Genomic DNA, 9,437 nt, shown 5'->3' with positions numbered 1-9,437 from the left:
CCATATATGAATCTTCTGTGTGGCTTTTCCTCTTATATTTAATTCTTTGTGCTTGTGCTTTAACACTTTTTCCAATTATAAACACAAAAAAAAAGCTAATCTAAATGAAAAGCAGGAAATAACATTTGAAATACGCTATGGAATTTGTTTACATTCTGCTTTTATCTTGAGGGTGCTATTTTTGCTGATGGGGAAAAGAGCAAGCCAACAAAAGATCTAAGAAATGAAATAAAAAACTGAACTACTGTTTCCCAGGGAAAGCCTGAGATCAAATTTGCTTAAATAGCAATCCACCTTAAATAAAAGAAACACAAAAAACCACAAAAATCTCATTGTATTTTAATGCCTACAATGCTTGCAGAGACAAATTTAACAGCAGTCATCTTGCATGAGATACTGGCAGTGAGAATCCTCTTACTGCAAAACTCCACAAAATACAAGGCAATCTGTGACCCAAATATTGTTTTACTGTGCAACACTGACATTCTTCACACAGGATAAAAGATTAAATGAAAAAGGAATTTAATTTTTTGAAGGTTCCTCCATCACCTCACCAACTCTCAGTTTCTTCTCCCTGCTTTCTGCTCTGAATATTTTGAAAGACAGGAAAGAGAGACCCAGAAAAATATTGCAGTAGTGTAAGGAGGCAGAATTAAGACTTCATTTGCAAGAAACATGAAGAATAATGTGACTGAAAGATGCAGCTTTTTTTCCCTTTAGTGACCTGAAAACAAGCCCAAAGAGGTAGCACTGTACACAACAAAAAAAACCCATGAGCACCTTTCAGGACAGGGCTTGCACAGAACCTCAGAGATGCTGAAGTTGTGTGGCAGATCCATTTACTGATGTGGGAGTTTCAGCTAATGATCTGTCTCCTGGGGCTTGTTAAGGTTATCTTCCTTCTTCTTGTGATACTCACTTTAGGAGCCATTCCGTAATTTTTTCCCTCTGTTTGAAGTTAAAAAGCCCTACGTAGCCAAATAGGTCTTTACAGAAGCTGCTCTGCCATGTAATCAAAGCATCTCTCAAAAGGCTGCTCTTCTAGAAACATCAAATTAGCTCCATTTGAAACATCTCCTTTCCACACCTGTCACAAAAAACCTAAAAGCAAGTAGTTGAAGGAAAAACAATGAATCTCATGTTGGGTGTACTGCTGGTGGTAAGCATTGTTTAATTAGTCCAAAGGCAATTAAATTCATAAACAGGTTTAAATAAATATTAGGAATAAATTAATCCTTTAACTGATTTGTCAAATACTATGTGGCATTAAATGCAATTGTGGCAGAGGTTAAGAACCTTTCTCTTTTTTAATTAACACAGAAATATTTTTACTAGACAGGGATGGATTAGGGATATGCATGTATATACTTGTCCATGTGCACATTCTTCTTTAGAACAGATGCTAGTGCATGGTGGACTCCAAAATTCAATGCATCACCAGGAGTGCTGAAGATGCAATTTAGATCTTCTGCAAGTTGTATTGCTGCTTGTGACTCTCCCTGGGAAACTGAATTCAGTGTTCAGTCCCCCTTGCAGTAATTTCTCCAAGCCAGGGAGTAAACCCTCTAGAATTTGTGAAAACCAAGGGGAATAGAGCAGCTGAGGATGGCTCAAATTCTGTAGGAAACCCTAATTCCAGTTTACTCAGGGCTGATAAGGCACAGCCCAGTCTGTGCAAATGGAAGTTGCAGGTGCACGGGAGAACTGCACCAGTGTGATGTTTGTCATGAGAAAGCTTTTTTGGTAGTCTGGCTTTGCATGGAAGCACCTTTTTCCCTCACACCCCCACCACCCTCTCACAAAAAATGCTCTGGCACAGCAGCAGATCTACTAATCTGAATGAGAAAAAGATTTCAGGTCTACCAGTAGGGCCCAGGTGATGCTTTCTGGCTTCCTCCTGTTCTGCTGTGATGCAGAAAATTCAGTGGCTTTTGTTTCCACTTTGTTTGAATGTGCTGCAAAGCAGTTTCATGCAAATGACTGAGCTAAAAATGAGTATTACTAGACCCAGCCTCTCTGCCTCTATCTATTTTTGTCAGCTGTGCCTTAAAAGAACAAATACATACCAAGCTACCTTCACAGCCCTCCTTTCCCCAGTGCACAATACAACTATTCCAAATATCTCTTGCAGTCACAGTGGCTGTTTTGGATAGGAGATGTTTCCTCTCCTACTTCTTTCAATTCCCAAGGGTTTTTTAATCTTTTAAATTCAGTTCTCATGGGAATAAAGCTATTACAATGGCTAAGGTTACAATTACATGTTTGTTTTAATAACAAGTGCCTTCCCACCTCCTCAGAGTCATATTCTGAGGGATTCAGAGTCCTAAGTTTCTGAGGGAAACACTCTGTCCTTTTCCTCTCTCATCTCTTTTCTGAGATGAAAAGGTGAGGCAAAATATTGGTATCTTTTGGATACAAGAAAAAGTAAAAGGTAAAAGAACCAGGATTAAACAAAAAGCTGTGTAATGCTATTAGTACTGAATCAAACAAGAGTAGCAAATATTTTCGGCCTTTTAACACTTTAATTACTTTATAATAATTGAAATTATGTGGTTATCTTCTCTGATTATTAACACTGCTTCTAGACATAAATCCAATTTCAAGATAAGCATAATATTTATGCAACTGTTATCTGCTCCTGATCATCTCCTCTTTGTTTTTCCTCTTTCTGCCAAATAGACCAGACATGGTGTTGCCACTGAGAGAAGAGTTTCATGGAAATGTAGCTTTTTCATTCTGAATTATTTGGTTAATATAACTTTAGCATCAACCCCCTTTTTACATGTTTCTATTCTATAATGTCCAGGGACCTGATATAATTTTTATAAAATATCACTCAGACCTCAGGAAAAAAATCAGACATGAAAGCCTATCAATACAAAATAGCTTGCAGATTATTGTGTAATAATAAATATATCTATTTTATTCTGCCCAGCCTGGCTCATCTAGAGCCATCTATATTTCTGTGAGACTGTTGGCTGGCAAGGCACACACTGAATTTGGAAGAGCTGGCAGAGTACTCCAAGCAGCAGAACATTATAAAAGACACATTATGTTCAGTTTCTGAGAATAGACTGAGACATGGATTCATTTTGGGTTTTGATACCCTGAGATCTTAGCTACAAACCAACTGCACAGACCAAACCATTGCCACAAACTTCTCTTTTTCAAATCTCCAGCTCTTTCGGAGGGGTGCAAAATTACAGGGCCAGCAGGCCACCCCTGTGGGCCAGGACACCAGCAGGAGACACAACCAGGCTCCACCCAGGGTCAAAGGCTGAGCTGCTGCTCCCAGGCTGACCAGGCAGGGGATGCTGATCCCTTCCAGCTCTTGGGCTCCTGGCCTTCTGCAGGGAGAGACTTTGTCTGCATTTAATCGTTAGGTACTTTCCAGCTGTCATTTTAAATATATATATATAGGTTTGTAGATGAATATATATATATACCCTCTGTACTATACATACATGAATTTCTTGTAATCTCCCACTCAGAGAGGTAGTGATTTCTGTCTCAGGGTGAATGCCATCAGCCTACTTAGCTCTCAGCAGCCTGGAGCTGAGCCAACAGGCATTTTTCCAAGTGACTGATAGTCTGCCCAGGCTGCAGAGACACCCTGGTTCCTCCTGTGTGTCAGGACATGAGGAGAAGTGTGGGAACAGCCACTGTAATTTGGAGGTGACTAGGACACTCAACAGAGGCCAAACCACATCACAAAACAGCTTAAAAATGTGCAAAAGTTCAAGAAAACACGGACAAAAATTTGTAACAAAATTCCCTTTGGAAAAATGTACTGAAGGCTATTGCCAGGGTTTATTTTATATATTGTTAAGGCCTTTATGGACAGAAGGTTAAACAAAAAATCATAATGGCAGCAAGTTTATTGGGGGTAATGCAGACAGTGCAAACTTTATGTGAGATGGAGCTGAACTTTTTCTATTTAACTCTTCTCACACCCAAGTCAGCCCTTTTCAGCTTGTGTTTTTACAATTCAAACAAGCCCTTAGTTTATTGCTCCTCAAACTAAATTCTCAGCTCTTCACACACAGGGACAGAGGTTACTGTATCCTCCACTGGAAAAATTTAACCACTTGGAAAATTTAATTATTAATTGCCATTTTTAAGGATTAAATATGCTGGAATAAGCATTTAACTTCTAGAGAGAACTATCTAAAAGCCACGATCACTTGCAGTTCCCTTTAGATGGGGCACTTCCCTGTAAAACAACACAACCTCTCAAGGCACACCTGCTCTTGCTCTACAGCAAAACCAACCCAATCAGGACGGCATTTGCAACAAAAAGTACCCATGAGATTACTGAATTTATCAATTCTTATGCTGCAGTTTAGCATTAATGTCTCTGATTGTGCTCCAGCTTCTGGGCCTGCCAGGCCAGCACACCTCATCACACCTTCATCAGGCACAAAATGACATTTTCTTCTCAAATGTCATCATGTGTCCAGAGCTCCATGAAGAAAAGGTATCAGGTTTTCATCTGGGAAGATGGAATCATGTTCAGGCAGAAAAGCAATATAAAAATCAATCAGGTTCCAGAGGATGCTGAAGCTGAAAAATAAACTGGTCTCACCGTACACCAGTGATCAGAAGCTGACAGCTTCAACAATCCTTTATTTATGGAAGGCTCAGAAATTTCCTCTTTAACAAAACCAAAAAATTGGACTTATTAAGTGCGAACAGCCAAAATGTCTTGGTGACAAATTAAGCCGTGTTAATTATCATGCCCACTTCTCCTCAGTGCTATGTACCGGTGATAGCCTGGCAAAGACTGTGGATGAAGGGTAAATTCTTCTACAGCAGAAATGCCAACATGGATGTCATGTCTCAGATTTCACTCAGCAGTACGGTAAACTTCAGTCCCTGCATTTAAAAGGAGACAAAAAAATAAGTTCCAAATGCTGCTGGCTTCAAACAGAGCTTGTCACTGTCTATAGAGATGCTCTGTTTGTCAGCACTTCTCATTTTTGATGCCGCTACTGAGCCTGCAGGAAACAAATTTCTCTGGTTGAAACACTGAACGGTGGGGAAGCTTCAGGAGAGGAACAAAAACCTTGCATCACATCGATTTTGCTTGCATTTCAAAGCAAACTTGCCAAAGCAAATTATTTTCAAGGCTGGGGTCTAAGTTAACAAATAAATAGATGTTATTTTCATTAATGATCCAGTAAAGAAGACAAATTAAACTAACCATAAATTCTACTTTTTATCAGAAATACTGGCTGTCTTCTCCTAAGGTGAAAGCTCTCTTTTCTCAGATCCAAGTTCTGTAGAGCCATGAGGGTTTATTCCTGCATGGAAGAAAAAAAGAAATAAGAAACATTTTGTGAAAAATTCTGCCTTTAAAGTTCTTATTTTGTCTCAGTTATTATGAAAAAATTCTCTCTTCTCCAGAGGAGAGACCTATAGTTGTGACTCAACTTCCAAGCATTCCCATTTTGTCAAAAATAATCCTCTATAATTTAACAGCAGCTACAAGAACTACTTTTGCAAAGCAGCTGTATGCCTGTAGGCCTATAGAATTCCTGGGGTCTTCCCAAACAAAAATTCCCAGGCAAACCCCTCCCTGCAAGGAGGGGTCCTCAGGTAATCAGTCAAACCCAAAAAGGTCAATTATTTCATTTGTTACAGTGAAAGATAAACTACTCAAAGAGATTTGGAACTCTAATTCCTTTTATAACTTCAATTTGGATAAGGGAACTGATGATATTCTTAAGATTTTAACCAACTTGAAAGAAATAAAAAGCTGTTTAGGTAGTGATGATCAGAATTACTGTAAATGGTACCGCTACTCCAAATGAAAAATTTAGTATTTTGAAGGTAACTTCAATACTTGAAAATAATTAAAATCCATGTGAGAAGCAAATGAAATCCCTCTCCATGGACCAGTACAATTGCCCTGTGGATAAAGGGACATTTAGTCAGGTGGATGCCTGTATATAGCTGAGAGGTGGTTGAAATCACTAGACCTTAGTTAAAACGTAAATGTGTCTTTACTAACTTTGTTTCCAACTTCAATTTCCATTAAAAAAAAAAAAAAATCAGAATTATTTCAGTAAAATCCTAAGATTTTCAGAGGGTGTGTGAGAAGATCAGACCAACTGTCTTCTGAACTTAAAGTATTCTACTTCATAATATCTATTTTTTTGTCTTTCCAGGAAAGCAAGATTTTACTGTCTCTGAAAGACTCCCTTAATCCTCCCACACGCGCTCTCTATTTCTGCCTTCTGAGAGAATGCACTTCTTTACACTGAGCTCCTCTCATCCCATGAAGTGACAGAGCCACATCTCACCCAGCACCAGGTTCTTCATGAATATTAAAACAAAAGAGATGGTGGGAAGCAAAGTGGAATATTGGAAAGGACATTTGAGGCAATCCTCTTAAGAATTACTGAAAATACCTCGTAATAAGAAGGAAACTAGGTCATATCTTCTCCATTTCTTATTCCTTACTTCAGATAAAATTATTATTTTAAGTAGTTTAATAAAGAAAACAGAGAGAAGAACCAAGGAGAACCTGTAATTTCTGAGGAAATATAGTTTCTTAAGCACTTGAGAGGATTTTGTCTTAAGGCAGTAGAAGGGGTTAGGATGAAGGAGAGAACAGGTATCTGAAAAAGAGAAAAAGAGTTTTGAAGACAGATGACTTAACTTGCATTCTGACACAAGGGATTTTTTTTTACTTCACAGAGTGCAGGTACAGACAGTGAGGCATGTCTTTAATGAAGGAAAAAGCAAAGCAAAACTAAACAAAACCCAAGAAACTCACAAAACTGAGACAGGCACACAAAAAAAAAACAAACCCAAAACCAAAAAAAACCAGAAAGACCAAACAACAACAACAAAAAAGCAGAAGAAAAAAAACAACAGAAGCCCCCAAAACCACCAAATGACATAAACAGGGACATGCTGTCCTGTCCCTATTACAGTAGTTTTAGCAATAATGTGCTCAGAGAGGCTCATTTGCTGAAATATTTTGCCTCATTTGAAATACCTCCAGGGATATGAAGCCATTTAGTTCTGCTTCTGTTATGTCCTTTTCCTCCTGTTCTCCCCGCAGAATATTTGCTTGGTGTCAGTGTTACCACACCCTGGAGGCAGACTTGGCTCCAGACTGGGAGTCATTGGGAGCCAGAGGACAGGTGACTGGGATTTGGGGATTACCATTGTTTTCCGTAATGTTTATATTAGAGCAACCTGTAGAGGCATCACCTGAAATCAGAATCTCTCTGTTAAGAAGATAGGAGATGGGGTTTGCCTGGATATTAATTGAATAAGAGGGAGTAAAGAGGAGGAAAAGATCACGTAGGATCCTTCAGTGGGAGGTCAGGCAAAGAAGCCAGTAAAATTTTGGTCTTCTGCACTGCAGGTAAAGTCAAAGAACAAGGAAACTTTTTGGTCTTCTGCACTGCAGGTAAAGTCAAAGAACCAGGAAACCTCGATTCATGATGCTGCAGCTTTAACTTTTGGTGATTAACAAGGTGAACAGAACCTTTTGCAGCAAGCTGGCCAAACACCTCCTTGTACCTCACCATGTAACTCCTCATGCAGAATTCCACTGAAATGCACAGTAAACCTTTTTTTCCCCCTGATATTTGAGGGGTTTGAAAATCACTGTATCTTCTGCAAAAGGAAAAATTTCTTTCACTCACTTCCCCTCAGAATTCCTCCTATCTTTTCCTGGGTGTCTGTAGTTCTGGCAAGAAGCAGAACCTGTAAGTCGGGATTTGGCTAGAGAATGCAAACATGGTGTTGCTGTACCCACAGGTGCTCACAGACAGAGGTAAAATCATCTTCAGGTATGACATTTTTATAGTTTCTGGGGGAATATAAACTCCACATTCACCTGGCAACACCTCCATCCTCCATGGCTTCCACTAGGCAGGTTGTAAAACCTTGGTAATGAAGAATATGAGTAAGTCTTAAAAAGTTCATAAACTTTCTAGGACAACATGAATGTTGGGCATCACGTGGGTGGCAGTTAATGTTGTCTTTTTGATGGTATGAAACAGAAACCACTCAAAGTTTAAGCACAGAATGATTTTCCCTTCCTTACTGCGATCAGCCTTCATTTTATCTGTTTTACTCAAAATACCAGGAGTAAAGCAGTCCTGTGCATAATCAGGTAAATTTGCCTTTTTATTAATTTCTTTTATATTAAGGATCTATTTACTCTTCATTAATTGTCTTGGTCTTTTCTAGATAAGGGGAAAACAATACAAAATCAAAGCAGCCAAACAAACCCCAGACCCTTAAATTTAAAACAAAATAATTGCTACAATTGGATAAAACAAAATTTATACATAAATGAAAATTTAAGACTAGTTTGCTTATTGTTGGCAATTGGATTTTACATAGGGTATTTAAAAAAAAGAATTTAAAAAAATATTTTAGAAGATTTTACATAGTATATTTTAAAAAAAATAGATATTTTAAAACTATCACTTTATCAGCACCAAAATGCATTTAAGACCTACTTTGTGACATTTTGTGAAGACAGTTGAAAGAAAAATATATTCAAAAATCACAGGAATACAATCAGCACCCACCATAGAGCAATTTTCTTAAAGACTTGGTTCTTTCTATCTTCTTTACAATACCCTGTGTATTTTAACTGTTTAAACTACACTGTACTCTTACTATAAATTTATGTCTACAAACATGAAAGCTGGGACTTTCTTATCTCTTCTCTAAGGAAATCTCATTTTCTTTTTATTTGAGAGAACACTTAAGATTCACAGCTTGAGCACAAGAGTAAATTTCCTTCAGGCACTATGGAATCAATCCCCAAGAATTCCTCCCATTTGAAACCCCTGCCATACCAGAAAAAGGAGGAATGCACCACAGTGTTAGAGACAGAGCACAACAAGAATGAGTGCAGGCTGTTTTCTCTTCCTGTAACTTGTGTGGGGCTACAGTTTGGTTTTGTGGTTAAAGCTGGGTGGATAATACAGGAATATTTCAGTTATTGCTCAAACAACAAGGTTTTTTTCTGTTTCTCACAGAATCCTGCCAGGACAGCTGACCCCAGATGACCACAGGGATATCCCAGACGTTATGGGGTCATGCTGAGCACCAAAAGCTGGAGGAAGAAGGAAGAGATGATGTTCAAATCTTGGCATTTGTGACCCCCAAGGCACCTTGACAAGTGATGGAGCCCTGCTCTGCTGGGGATGGCTGAACACCTGCCTACTCATGGGAAGTGCTGGATTAATTCCTTGCTTTGCTTTGCTTGTGTGTGCAGCTTTTGCTTTACGTATTAGGCTGTCCTGATCCCAACTCATGAATTTTCTCCCTTTTACCCTTACAATTCTTTACCCCATCCCAGTGGGGAGAAATGAGTGGCTGAGGGGAGCTGAAGGGACTTCCAGGCATAAATCATGGCATGTGCTGTAGCCCAGTACTCAGCTGTGTGCACAAGTGAG

General features: G+C 38.8%; 1 long non-coding RNA gene across 1 annotated transcript in view; it reads right to left on the bottom strand.

Annotated features, from left to right (window-relative positions):
• Positions 1-323: 323 nt before the first annotated feature.
• The window catches only part of LOC108446038, a 13,589-nt gene continuing 4,475 nt past the window's right edge, over positions 324-9,437 (bottom strand). Inside the window, exons 2-4 of the long non-coding RNA XR_001861143.1 lie at positions 6,530-6,623; positions 5,204-5,303; positions 324-4,875 (exon numbers count right to left, since the gene is read on the bottom strand). This is a non-coding gene — a long non-coding RNA (uncharacterized LOC108446038). The remainder of the gene's footprint in view (positions 4,876-5,203; positions 5,304-6,529; positions 6,624-9,437) is intronic.

This window comes from Corvus brachyrhynchos, unplaced genomic scaffold (assembly GCF_000691975.1).
Source record: "Corvus brachyrhynchos isolate BGI_N302 unplaced genomic scaffold, ASM69197v1 scaffold152, whole genome shotgun sequence".
NCBI lineage: Eukaryota > Metazoa > Chordata > Aves > Passeriformes > Corvidae > Corvus > Corvus brachyrhynchos.
This window is presented reverse-complemented; position numbering and strand designations above follow the sequence as displayed.